The following is a 14,520-nucleotide window of genomic DNA, read 5'->3' on the forward strand; positions in this document are numbered from 1 at the left end:
TGTGAGAGGTGATAAAGATTTAAGGAAAAGAAAAGGTAGGAAATGGGAATGGTTATGAAGGGGTGATGAAATTTAGACTGTTTATAGAGGAGGCCTTACAGAGAAGATCCATCTAAATGAAGTCCCGAGGCAGTGATGGAGTGAGCGATGAAGATACTAGGAAGAGTTCCCCCAAGCAGTGACAAGAGCCGGCGCAGAGCCTTAAGACAAGTTAAATAAGGACATGAAAAGATGCTTCATGTCATTTGTTATCAGCTAAATGTAAGTTACTGAAAGTGTGATATTGAAGTGTCTGACATTATTGTGTGTCTATTTCTTCCTTCTGTTCTGTCCGTTTCTATTTCATGTATTTTGGGACGCTCTTGTTAGGAACATACATGTTTATAATCATTGTATCTTCTTGATGCATTGACCCTTTATCATAAAATATCCTTCTTTGTCTCTACATACTCAGCCGTGTCCAGCTCTCTGCAACCCTATGAACTGGAGCCTGCCAGGCCCCTCTGACCATGGAATTTTCCAGGCAAGAATACTGGAGTGGGTTGCTATTTCCTCCTCCAGGAGATCTTCCCGACCCAGGGATCTTTGTCTCTACTAATAGTTTTTTTTCTAAAGTCTATTTTTCTCTCATGTTAGCAGAGCCACTCAAGGTCTGTTTTGATTATGGTTTTCATAATATATCTTACCATCTCTTTTAAACCTATTTTTCTTTGAAATCTCAAAACTCAACACCTAGTTAGATCACAGTAGGCCTTAAAACAAGTCTTTATACATTTTAAAAGATTGAAAATCATATAAGGCATATCCTCCGACCACAGTAGAATAAAATCAGAACTCATCATAGCTGTAAATACCTACAGAAAAAGGGAGAAAGGTCTCAAATCAATAACCTAACTTTATATCTTAAGAAAGTAGAGAAAGAAGAACCAATTGAACCAAAGCTAAGCAGAAGAAAAGAGGAAGGAAGGAAAGAAGGAAGCAATCATTAGAGTCAATAATTAAGTTTAGGAAGGTGGTAGGACATAAAGTCAGTACATAAAAGTCAACTGTGTTTCTATGGACTAGCAATGAATGGTCCCAAAGTAAGACTGAGAAAGCATTTCCATTTACAGCTGAAAGACTAAAATATTTAGGAATAAATTTAACAAAAGAGGTGAAAGACTTTTACACTGAAAACTACAAAGCATCTTTGAAAGCAACTAAAGACCTGTATAAATGGAAAGACATTTGTGTTCATGGACTGGGAGATTTACTACTGTTAAGATGGCAACACTGCCCAAATTTATGTATAGATTCATTGCATTCCCTCTCAAAATTGAAGCTGCCCTTTTTTGGACAGAAACTGACAAGCTGATCCTAAAACGCAAATGCAAATGGAAGAGACCCAGAAGAGTCAAAATGATTTTGGAAGAGAATAGTGAAGTTGGGAAGAATCATACTTCCTAATTTCAAAACTGGCTTCAAACCTGTCAAGTAATAAAGACAGTGGTGCTGGTGTAAGGATAGACAGACACTTAGACTAGAACTGAAAGTCCAAAATAAGCATCTGCCTTTATGATCAATTGATTTCTGACAGGGTGCCAAGGCAACTCAACAGGAAAAGAATAGTCTTTTCAACAAAACGTACTAGGAGAACTGGATATCCACATGCAAAATGAATCACAGACCCAAGTGTACGAGCTTAAACTAGAAAACTCGTAGAGGAAAAATTGGTGTTCGTTTTAGTGACCTTGGATGAGACCATAGTTTCTTAGGTAGAATACAAAAACAGCACAAGCAACAAAAGACAAAATAAATTGCACTTTATCAACATTAAACACTTGTGCTTCCAAGGACACCATCAAGAAGTAAGAAGACAATCCACAGAAAGGAGTAAAGTATTTACAAATCAAAGTGACTAATGTTTGATATGCATAAAACTCTTGGAGGTCAACAATAAAAGACAGGCAACCAAGTTTAAAAATGGATGGATGGAATAGACATTTCTCCAAAGAGAAATATACAAGTGACAAATTAGCACGTGAAACAATGCTCAACATTTGGGAAGTGAAAATCAGAGCCTCAATGAGATATCATTCCACACGCATCATGATGACTATAATAAAAGAGGAAAACCCAGCAATAACAAGTGTTGGCAGGGATGTAGAGACCCTGTAGCTCTTATACATTTCTACTGGGAATGGAAATGGTGCAGCTGCTAAAGAGAACAACTGGCAGTTCCTCCAAACGGTAAACACGGAATTACCCTATGACCCAAAGATTTCACTCCTAGGGTAGATGCCCAAGAGAACTGAAAAACATATGTTCACACAAAATCCTGTACACAAATGTTCAAAACAGCATTATTTTAAAAAGCTAAAGAGTAGAAACAACCCAAATGTTCACCAACTGATGAATCAATAACCAAAGTGTGGTATATCCACATAAAAAGATATCCATAAGAAGGAACGAAGGACTTACAAAGGCTCAACATGGATAAACCTTGAAAATATTACGCCAAGTAGAAGAGGCCAGATCAAAAATGTCACAGATTGAATGTATATGTGTATATACACATACACACATATGTTTCAAGATATGCAAATTTGGAGTGCAAAAGTAGATGAATAGTTGCCAGGAGCTGTGGGCAGAGGGGAATTGGGAATGACTGCTAATGGGTACATGTTTCCTCTTGGATGATGAAAACATTCTGTAATTAAACTGTGGGGATAACTGCACAGCCTTGTGAATACACTGAAAACATAGATTGTATGCTTTATTGGAAGGACTGATGCTGAAGCTGAAGCTCCAATACTTTGGCCACCTGATCTGAAGAGCCGACTCATTGGAAAAGACCCTGATGCTGGGAAAGATTAAGGACAGGAGAAGTGGGTGACAGAGGATAAAATGGTTGGACAGCATCACCAACTCAATGGACATGAGTTTGAGCAAACTTCAGGAGACAGTGGGGGACAGGGAAGTCTGGCATGCTGCCGTTCATGGGGTTGCAAAGAGTCAGACATGGCTGAGCGACTGAACAACAACAACAGAATATGGCTCATTCAATTTTTATAAATTTGATTAACCTAATATTAATGTATGCAACTAATGAGCTAGGAAGAAGTGCATAGAAAATGTGGAATCCAGTATTCTCTACAAGGATTTAAGATGTCATAGTACCAACCAAGGATGCATCATGACCTCCACCCTCACTGCCAGAGAATCTCCTGAGACGTTCTATCTCTCAATAGCTGGACATCCTCTAGCAAAGGAGCAGCAGTATGGAATAAGGGAACTTTGCTACAGAAGAAGGGACCTTAGAACACCTATGTGTATCTCAACAGCACAAGTGAGTTCATTTCTAATTATTCCTCTCTGAGAAAGAGTGATAGGCAGAATATTTCTGTTTATAAATGGAAAAATAGTTAACAAAATTAAAATAATCAGTACTTCTTTTAAATAGGCAAAAGACTTGAATAGTTGCTTCACAGAATAATATACGAGAATGGCCAATGAGCGTGTGCAGAAGTGCTTGACTTCGTAAGTTATCAGAGAAATACCATTTCTAAAGTTAAAAGCCCTGAAAAGCCAAATGTCTTGGAGGCTATAAAGCAGCTCAAAATGTCAAGCACTGCCGGTGGGAGTGTAGAATGACATGCCCACTTTAGAGAACAGTTTGCTCATTTCTTGTCAAGTGAGCAACACCTATTCCATGACCCACCAATCCCACCCCTGGTTATTAACCCACGAGACATGAAAACACATGTCCACAGACTTACTCGAGAAGGTCCACAGCAGTCTTATTCAATAGCCAAGAATAGAAAGAATGCAAACGGCCCTCAACAGGACAATGGAGGAATAATTGCGGCATATTCACACAATGGGACATCACTCAGTGACAGACAGGAGTCACGACTGCTGCCTGCCTAGCGTGGACCAATTTCACAGACACCGTGTTGAGTGAAAGAGGCCAGACCCCAAAAGTACAGACTGTGTGATTCCATTTATATGATGGTCGAAAGCAGGTACATCTAATTCCCCGTGATAGAAATCAGAACAGTGATTGCCTACGGGGATTAACTAGAAAAGGAACATACACACACACACACACACACACACACACACACACACACCTCCCTCCTGGAGTGATGGGAACATTCCATATGCGGAGAACTGTGTTCATGACACAGGTGCACGCATTTATCCAAATTCACTTCCTGGGACACCCAAGGCTTCTGCACTTTGGTGTATGTAAATTTCACTTCAATGAAAAGAATGAAAAAGGTGTTTCAACTCGTTTAACTGAAGCAGCAGTCGGGACTGGAAGGAGGGCGTTTCTGGAGCCAAATTGAAAGAGGCTGGAACACAGGGCTCTGATGTTCCGGGTCCTGGGGACGTGCAGAGGTGTGGGGCTCGGCCCCTGCCATGTGTTCCAGGGACACTGTCCGCCTCGTGTTCCCTTGCGTACAGCTTTGGCGGCTGAGTCAGCCAAGCTCCTCGCATCTGGGCTTTGCCATCAGCCCCTCCTCCCTGAGACACTTTGGAGGGCTTGTCCCCGGGGAGAGGCTCACCTGGAGCGACAGCAGCCTCTGGGTCTCCCTGCCTCCAGTCCTGGGGTGACCAGGAACGGGGGGGGGCTCCCCCTCAGCCCCTGCCTCCCTGAGCTGCGATGGGCTGCGCCTTCTGAGAAATCTCATCTGGAGCGCCTGCTGCCCGCCCAGCCCTGCTCCTGAGTCCTTAGCACTCTCCGCGCGGGGAGGCGATGACTCAGTGCGGGGGAGGGCGACGGGGCCGCTGCAGCTGGAGGAGGAAAACGCCCCCATGCCTGCGGGACCTGGGCTTTCTGCGCCTCATCTGTCCGCTGTCCAGGCAGGATGAAGGAGCAGAAAGGACTTGAACTTTGGGGACAGACTAAGCTGGGGTGGAGGCACCATCCTGCTTAAGCCTCAGTTTCCTGTCCTGTAAAATAGGGTGGTGGTATCTGAGGGCACTGGGTGATTTACTGAGGAAGGACTCTTAGGAAAAACCTGTAAGGGGGTGAAGGAAACAGGACAGGGAAGGGGGAGCCGAGCGGGGAGGTGGCCACAGGTAAGGTCCCCCTGATCCGCTGGGGGCCTGGGGGTTGATCACATCACAACGCTGTTACCCACTCCGGATGCACCCCCCGCCCAGGTCAGCACTGACTGTGGGGTGCTCTTGAGAGGACCGCCTGGGGAGGCTCTGGTCAACAGAGGGTGATTCTCTGCAGAAGGAGGGGTGGCTGTGAGTTCTTGGCAGCCAGCATACGGGAGGGTGGGCAGCATGCGGGAGGGTGGGCAGGCTGCCCTGGTGGGGGAGACGTCCTGATGTGGGACCCCCAAGAGCAACTATTGTAGGAGTGAGACACTGGTCGCTCTGGGCTTTTGTGAATTCACACAATCAGCAACAAACAAACAGTAACTATTTCTTAGCTGCATGAGAAAGGCTACATAGTACCATAAATGTGTGTGCCCTACCTACTGCAGAATCAACATGTTTTAGCGATCAGGGCAGAGTGAGAACCAATATCTATGCATCTGAGAATGAGCAGTATAAGGAAACACTTAGTGGTGCAAACTATTATATACAGGATATTGTATATTGGATGGATGCCTTTGAACTGTGGCGCTGGAGAAGACTTTTGAGAGTCCCTTGGACAGCAATGAGATCAAACTAGTCAATCTTAAAGGAAATCAACCCTAAATACTCACTGGAAAGACTGATGCTGAAGGTGAAGTTCCAATACTCTGGCCAACTGATGCGAAGAGCTGACTCATTGGAAAAGACCCTGTTGCTGGGAAGATTGAGGGCAGGAGGAGAAGGGGACGGCAGAGGATGAGATGGTTGGGTAGCATCAGACTCAATGGATGTGAGTTTGAGCAAACTCCAGGAGATAATTAAGGACAGGGAAGCCTGGCGTGCTGTAGTCCATGGAGTCGCAAAGAGTTGGACATGGCTGAGCAACTAAACAACAACAAACAACATGGTCTAACTCATGTTAAATATATTCAAACAACATGGTCTAACTCATGTTAAATATATTCAATACCCCATGATAAACCATAATAGAAAGAATATGAAAAGAATATATATATATGAATCACTTTGCTGTAGAGCAGAAATTAACACAACATTATAAATCAACTCTACTTCAATAGAACACAACAGCCAGAAGTTGGCACAGCAGCTGTGTCCTAAAGGCCTTCCTTTTATTTCTGGACACAGGAAAGTTTGGGGTTTCCAAGGAAAGTAGCTGGAGTCGTGGTGGAAGGCCCTTTAGGGACACGGGGCAGTGGCTGTCTACCATCTGGTCTCACCATCTTGCCACACCATTCTGCCTTCCTTCCACGTACCTGGAAGATCTTCATGCCCACCTCCCCGGGCCTCTGCCCATCTACACCCACCCCTCCCCTTAACCGCTCTCCATTTTGTGCTTCTAAGAACTTGAGACTGGTCACTGGGTACCATCACCTGGTCCATCCAGCCCGGGACTCTGCTTCTCAAAGGGCTTTCCAGAAACAGGGAGTTAGAAATGTTCCCGGGATGTCCACGTCCCCTCTCAGAACGTACATCATGGGAGGGAAGAGCACTGACTTCAGGGTCAGACAGGCCTGGGCTTGAACCCAGCTCTGCCATTTGATGGCTGTGTGCTCTTGATCAAGCTGCTTTACCTCTCTGAGCCTCAGATCCCTCTCTGTAAAAACCAGATACATGGATGTGCTTGTTCAGAAGGGTGAGGAGGAAGACCAAGCGCCGCATCAGTGAAGGGCTCAGCACACAGAAAGCCCTTGATAAATGCCCACTCTTTGCCCCTTGTCTCCTCTGCTGGGCTGCATTCTCGGTCTTGTCACCCCTGGGGCTGGCGGGCAGCTTTCCCAGGTTCACCACGTGCACTGAGGGTCCAGCTGATTCTGCTCATTTGGCCTCATGAACTTCCTCGCCCTCTGGGAAGGGGCCCTGGTCCTGCCAGCTTCTGGCCTCAGTTCCAGGAACTGCCCCATGGTTCAGTTTATTTCCTCTCAGCTGTTTCTTACATCTCCCAGGAAACTCATCTCTTTTACAAACATCCTCTTTGTCTCCTCGTCCGCCGCCCTTTCCTTGGAAAGATGGTTTGGCCAAGTTGGCTCCTTTGCCACGAAGCTGTGTCTTCTGTTTGGCATTCTGATAAGATGGTACGGCACCCCCGTGGGATCGGCCATCACAGTTGAGGACTTGAAAAGGGCTGGTGGTCGGATGCCTGAGCACCTCTTTCCTCCACCTTAGAGGTGCCTCTGCAGACAAGGACGGACCTCTGGGTCTTGCATGTCAGGGCACAGACAGCAATATCCCAGCCTGACCGTGGGGTAGCTTACAACTAAAATGTGTCTTTTGATGGAGTCTGGGGGTTTGGAGAGAGGGGAAGAGAGACCCACGTGTGGAGGGGCCCTGCCTTGATTTCTGGAACTGCCACATGCAGTGGGAGGGGTCTGGGTTTGAGTCCAGGCATGGCCACTTACCAGCTACGTGATGTAGGGTATTTTATTGAACCACTCTGTGCCTCAGTTTCTACTCCTATAAAATGGGTATAATGACAACGAGCATTTTCCCTGGCACTGGGGTTTTACCTCGTTCACACACATGCGTCATTACTTCTGAAACAGCAGCTGCTGTCCCTGGGGAAAGGCCCCTGCACACCCAGGCCCTGTGCTGGGTAAAGTTGACCTTGGCCTCCAGCCTTCAGGTTGGGCATGTATTTCAGACCTAGCCTGTGAGCATATTCCCAGGACATGTCCCTGGATATATTCCTTGGGGTGTTCAGATATGGATACCAGACCCCCAAGGGCTCAGTCAGACTCAATGCCAGGGCTTCTGTTGGAAGTTGAGAACCAGAAGGTCTCTTTCCCCAGGGATTTCAGAGAGATTACAGTTTCTGCTCAGAGCTGCTCCTGATGATTTTGCCTCCATGAAAGGACAACGTGATTGAGAAAGAAGCCAAAGGAGACGAAGAGAGAGAGGTTCTCGATAGCATCCTTTGAACGCCTGGATCCAGCTGGGCCTGAAGATTGGCCTTGGGGTTTCTAATCACCATCTTTGGCCAAAGACAGTTTATGTTGGGTTTCTTGTCCCTTATAATTGAGGAGTCCTCAGTCCTATTGAATGTGCAACAATAACACCTCCCTCTCTGCAACCCACTCCAGTATTCTTGCCTGGAGAATCCCATGGACAGAGGAGCCTGGTGGACTACAGTCTGTGGGGTCGCAAAGAGTCAGACACGACTGAGCAACTGACACTTTCGCTTTTCTCTGGTTGTTCGGAGAATCAAAGAACACAAGCCATGTGAGGCTCTTAGAACAGGGCATGGCATGCAGTAGGCACTTAATAAACGCCCCCTACCTCCCAGGGCCTCACTCTTCTCATCTGTCAGATGGGTATATTAAACTGTGGCCTATCACTTGTTAGTGGTGGGGCAGACCTTGAAGGGGACGTCTGGGCGGTTCTGTTAAGCAACAGTGAAGCCCCGTGGTAGAAAGAGCAGTGCCCACTGCACAGTGTCCATATCCCAACCCCTGGTCCCCGTGAACAAGTTACGAGGCAAAGGAACTTCTGCAGATGTGATTTAGTTAAAGATTTTGAGATAAAGAGTTTTTTTTTTAAGATTATTTGGGTGCCTGCGTACTCGGTTGTTTCCGTCATGTCTGCCTCTTTGCAACCCTATGAACTGTAGCCTGAGAAGCTCCTCGGTCCATGGGATTCTCCAGGCAAGAACACTGGAGTGGGTTGCCATTCCCTTCTCCAGGGGATCTTCCCAACCCAGGGAGGGAACCCACATTTCCTGCATTTGCAGATGGATTCTTTACCTCTGAGGCACCAGATGGGTCCAACCTAATCACACAAGTTCTTAAAAGAACCTAAGAATCACATCACAGAGATACAACATTGCTGACCTTGAGGATGAAGGAAGAAGGCCTTCTTCTTCCAGGAAGGAGGCACTGGGGAGCTTCTAGAGAGGGGAAAGGGGAAAGGTGAGGAGATGAATGTGGGGAAGGTAAGGGGATGAATTCCCCTGTATCATCGGGAAGAAGCGCAGCTCTGCCAACACACCGGTATCAGTCTAGGGAGACTGGCATCGGAATCCTAACCTCCAGAACAGTCAGATAATCAACTGGTATTGATTTTGGCCACTGAGTTTAAGATAATTTGTGTTTATAAAAGAGACAACAGGACCCAAGTGGAGTCACTTATGTGACACTCCATGTCACCAAATTGAGACTTAATATATAACAATTACAGTCTCGGTCACATCCAGGAATAGAATCTTAACCCAGTCAGGAATGATCTAGTTAGCACTGGCGAACCTGCCTGACAGAAGCCTTCTCTACTCCCCAGGGGGCTCAGAAGGCAAAGAGTCTGCCTGTGATGCAGGAGATTCAGGTTCGATCCCTGGGTTGGGAAGATTCCTTGGAAAAGGGGATGGCTGCCCACTCCAATATTCTTACCTGGAGAATTCTATGGTCAGAGGATCCTAGCAGGCTGCAGTCCATGGGGTCATAGAGTCTAACACTTTCACACTTTCACTAGCTCCCATGGACTATAAACCAGGAGAGACTTGGGCATAAGTGAAGTGAAAGTCGCTCAGTCGTGTCTGACTCTCTGTGACCCCGTGGCCTATACAGTCCACGGAATTCTGCAGGCCAGAATCCTGGAGTGGGTAGCCTTTCCCTTCTCCAGGGGATCTTCCCAACCCAGGGATCCAACCCAGGTCTCCCACATTGCAGGCAGATTCTTTACCAGCTGAGCTGCCAGGGAAGCCTGAGACACTGGGACATAAAACAAGGTGCAAACAGCTCACGGTCTAAAGATACAGAAATCATACAGGGTCTGTTCTCTTTTCACTGTGGATTTATATTGGAAATCAATGAAATAGAATTTGTATCCTGCTGTTGTGTGAAAATTGTATAAATCTTAATTTTGTTGAATTGGTTCATAGTGCTTTCCAAGTCTACTATACTCTTCTACTTTTCTGTTCATTTTGTTATTTTTTGAGAGTTTGGTAATGAAACTCCAACTGGAAATCTTATTCAATCTCCTTAAAAAACAATTGGAGAGACTTTCCTGGTGGTCCAATGGTTAAGAATCTGCCTTGCAATGCAAGGGACTCAGGTTCCATCCCCGGTCAGGGAACTAAGATTCCGCATGCTGTGGAGCAACGAAGGCCATGTACCACAACTACTGGGCCCACACACCCCAACTACTGAGTCACACATCACAACTACTGAGACCACACATCACAACTATTGAGGCCACACACCACAATTGAGACCACACATCACTACTACTGAGACCACACATCACAACTGAAACCACACACCACAACTACTGAGTCACACACCACAACTACTGAGACCACACACAACTACTGTGACCACACACAACTAGAGACAACTAGTAATAAAGAACTAATAATCCTGATGCAGCCAAATAAATAAATATCATAAAAATATTTACAACATATAGTGTAACCATATGAAACTGTGTTCTGTATTTTCCACGATGTGTTATCATACTTTTGTTGACTTTATTAGCACTATGAACTCTAATTAAGCTTTTGAGTTTTGTTTTCAATCGCACTTTTTATTGCTGTTATAAATCTCTGCTTCTATGTTGGCCTTTTGCAGTTCTGTGGAATTTTCCTTTTTTTTCCCCCTACTTTTTCTCTTATTTTAATTTTAATTAAAAAATTTTTTAAATCTATTATTATTTTTCTACATTTATTCGTTTGCTCTTCCTACTGTTCTTTCTCCCTTGCAGTTAATCTTTAATATGTATGTCTTCTTTATCTACCTCTATTTAACTTTGCATTTCTATTCTTCCTTTCCTTTCTTTTTCTCACCATATTTGTTAGCTTTGTTTCATTGCTTTATTCCCCAGTTGGCACCTTACTTTAGTTTTGTTTTCTAGTTTGTGCTTTAGTTTTGTTCTTTTTTTTTTTCAGTTTTGTTCTTAACTGGTATATATCATTTTTGGTTTCCTTTGTCCACTGGGTCAATCTATTGTACTTTATTTTTGTTGGATTGTTTTGATTTGCTTATGGCTGTATATGCATATGTGTGTATTCCATTATTTTAATTATTATTTGCCTGATTTTGTCACTGCCATTTGTCTGGTGTTCACCTTTGGTTTCTCGTTTCTGGGTATTTGTATTAATAACATTTAATGCCATAATAAACCATCTGTGAAATCTCTGTTACTGGCCCAAGATCAAGCCCTGAGCTTTCGGATTGGGAGCGCTGACTCCAAGACTCTAGACTACCAAAGAACTCCTAACCCTAGGGAGTATCAGACAGAGAGACACTCACAAAGGCAACCACTTCTATACAAGACCAAGCATCACCTGACTACCAGCAGCGTCCCGTGCAGGACGCCTCATCCAAATAAAAGACAAGAAAAAGTACAAACCCAGTCATCAGCAGACAAGATGACCACCTCACTCAGCCTGCCCATCAGAGGAAAAAAACAAAACAAAACTCAGCACAAATCTCACCCTACACGAAGCTTACACAAACCGCGGGACCAACCTTAGGAGGGCAGAAGCCAAAAGGGAGAAAGAATTCAACCTTGAAGCCTGGGTAACGGAGACCTCAAACACAACAAATTAAAAAAAATGAAAAGGTAGAGAAATACTGTACAAATGAAGGAACAAACTAGAAACACACAAGTCCAAAGAAATTTTAAAAAATTTAAAAATAAAAGACGCCTACTTCCCCCCGAAGGAAGGAATAACTTCCTGGTCCTGGTAAAACTTCCTTGTCCTGCTCCCTCCCTCCTATAAAAACCTTTCAGTTTGCACAGCATCTCAGAGCCCCCTTCCATCTGCTGGATAGGATGTTGTTTGATTCATGAATCACTGAATACACTTATAAGATCTTTAAAGCTTACTCAGGCAAATTTCGTTTTTTAACAGATTTTGTGGCAGCAATGGGATCTGGAGGAAACCTTTGACAACTTTGGGGACAACAAGAAACACAGGAGTTGGCAGGCACAAACCCCTTTAGTTCTCTGCCTTTCTTGCCATTTCCAAGGGCTGGGGGTAAGTTCTCCTCAGTTCAGAGCTCTGTTCGCTTTGCAAGGAGCCACTGATGTACCTGACTTTCCAGCCCAGGGCAGGTCAGCTTGAGTCAGCAGACAGTCCCAATTCTGAGCTCTTGGCTCAGTCCCTGGATTCCATGTTGGGTTGGGAGTTCAGCCCACAGTGGCCCATTTGACCGGAATCCCAGTCCACAGTCCGCATTCTTTGGGGACGTGCTGGTTCAGTCCTTTCGCCAGTCCCCAGGTCCATACGAGAATGGCTAGTGGTGCACGCAAGGCCTCCTCTGAGCCAGTCCGCAGTAACAACTCTTTGGTTGTTGCTGGGGTGTTAACAGGAAGGAAAGGCTATTTCTGGTGGGAATTGCAGAAGCCAAAAAGCTGCAACACTGGTGGGCATAGACCGAGCACTTCAAAGCTGTTAGGGCACTCACCACCTAGCTCCAAGACTCTTGTGTTGGAACACGCTGATCACAGAATGGGTTAGGTTGACACTAGCTCACGCATCAGCCTAAAGAAAATTTCTGTGTAATGAGGTGCACTGTAAAACCACACGAATTCTCAACCCAGTGGCACATGCCTCTTAAGTATAATATTAACTTGGCTCCGAGAGACCCAAGGCTCTGCTGAAGAAATGGGGTCCTGAGGTCCCCACGAGCTGAGCACACTTTCAGCATACTTGCTTGTTTACGTCTAAGAGCTGTGGTCCCAGGCTAAGATGACCTAGAAGTATAACGGCTATTAAGAGGAATGGTTTAAGACAAGGTCACTTAAGAAATGCACTTGAAAGCAAGGGCTCTCCAATCAAACAAACAATAGGTTTCCTGATTTAGTTGTCATGCAGAAGCCTCCAAAGGGCTTCAAAACTCCAAAATAGCTTCATTAAGAGTCACTGACAAAGACTAATGAAAAATTAAAAGGTAGAAGATGCACATAAAATAAAAGACCATGAGCGTGACGTAACTCATACCAGTCTCCTCCACTGCCTTTATTTGCCATTGTCACTGAGCACCGCCAAGAACGGTGGGCCAGAAGTGATCAGACCCTGCCCTCTCCTCAACCTCCTGTCTTGTTTGCTGATTGCGACCCTGCCTGGGGCTGGAACAACCTGGACAGAATACCGCTGTGGGATGTAAAAGCTCTGACCGTCCACTAGGATGGTTCTACCACTTCCTGTGGGTTGGCTCCAGCCCCACAGGGAGACATGTTGGAGGCATAGCTGGACGGGATGCTTATGCCCCCAAATTCATACAGTGTCAGAACAGAGGGTGGGTTGGTTACAGTGCACAGGGGAATGTAAGGCCAGTACAGATATCGAGTGCAAATTGGAAAAAACTACGCCGAGCTGGAAAAACTATGAATCCTCTGAAGCCTGTTCCCAAGAGGAACTAAGAGGTTCCTGTATCTTGGGGTAGAACTTAGATTACACGGAACTTGGCCAGAAGAAGGTGAGAGAGCCTGGGGGAAATCACAGCTTTAACTCTTTCTCTGATTATTGTGAGTCGTACAGTCCAGATTCCTGTGGCATCAATGAGGTGATTGTTATCCTGGAAGCTACCTGCTCTTGCCTGTGCAGTTTACAAATTGTTCCTTTGTGACCGTCAAGATTGTCCTCCCCCATATCTTAAGTATCCTCCATATTCCCATCGTTATTAGAGGTTCACCAACTCAGCGGGACCACGTCCCCAAAGCGTGAAGTCTGAGTTTACGGGTCCACATGGTGCAACCTCGGGTTTTGGCAGCGCTTGAGCAGGACAGCAGGGAAATGAGCATTTAGGACCAAGGTTCCGCACTGGCTTGGGAACTGGAGGAATATTGGAATATTTGGCAGCCACAGAGCAGCAACACCCATTCTCAGACGCATGGTACCACCTACCTCACCCTCTCTTGTCCTCCAGCCTGTGCAAGAGCCCTGCTTACCACTTCTTGGGGGAACGGGTTGTTCCTCAGCATATTCAAGCTCAGAGACAAGATCCAGAACAGTACCAGGACAGGGTGATACTAGAAGATGATAAGAAAGTAAAGAGTTGAAGTCAAACACTGGTTGCAAAATTTCTGGTTTTTCATTGCTTTCTCTTTTTTAAAAAGTGCTACCTGCTAACGAGTGGGGAAAAGGAATATGCAACAGTTTTGTGATGTTTCATTTTTTTAAAATTTTGTACTATTTCAGGATGGTGATATGTGACAAAATGCTTATCTAGAGAAATGTATGTTTGTGTAGCATGTAGATGTATGTTATAACTTTTGAAAGTGATGATTTACTGTGGGATGCTAAAAGTGTATTGTTTAATTTATAAAAGAGTTAAGAATGGGATGGCATAAGAAGAGTTAAGAATGAAGGCTTTATACCAATAGACAATAAATACAGGAAATTTCAGACTTAGGTGGCTTTAGTTGATGAGTTATTATCTCATAAAAGCATTGATAATCTAGTTGGTATTTTTTAGTGGGTGTTTGTGC

General features: G+C 45.0%; 1 protein-coding gene across 1 annotated transcript in view; it reads right to left on the reverse strand.

Annotated features, from left to right (window-relative positions):
• Positions 1-13,999, reverse strand: part of HRH1 (histamine receptor H1) — a 142,245-nt gene extending 128,246 nt beyond the window's left edge. Inside the window, exon 1 of the mRNA XM_043443029.1 lies at positions 13,981-13,999. The gene's annotated coding sequence lies outside the window, so the exon portion shown is untranslated. The remainder of the gene's footprint in view (positions 1-13,980) is intronic.
• Between the last annotated feature and the right edge of the window lie 521 nt (positions 14,000-14,520).

This window comes from Cervus canadensis, chromosome 22, assembly GCF_019320065.1.
Source record: "Cervus canadensis isolate Bull #8, Minnesota chromosome 22, ASM1932006v1, whole genome shotgun sequence".
In the NCBI taxonomy this organism is placed as follows: domain Eukaryota; kingdom Metazoa; phylum Chordata; class Mammalia; order Artiodactyla; family Cervidae; genus Cervus; species Cervus canadensis.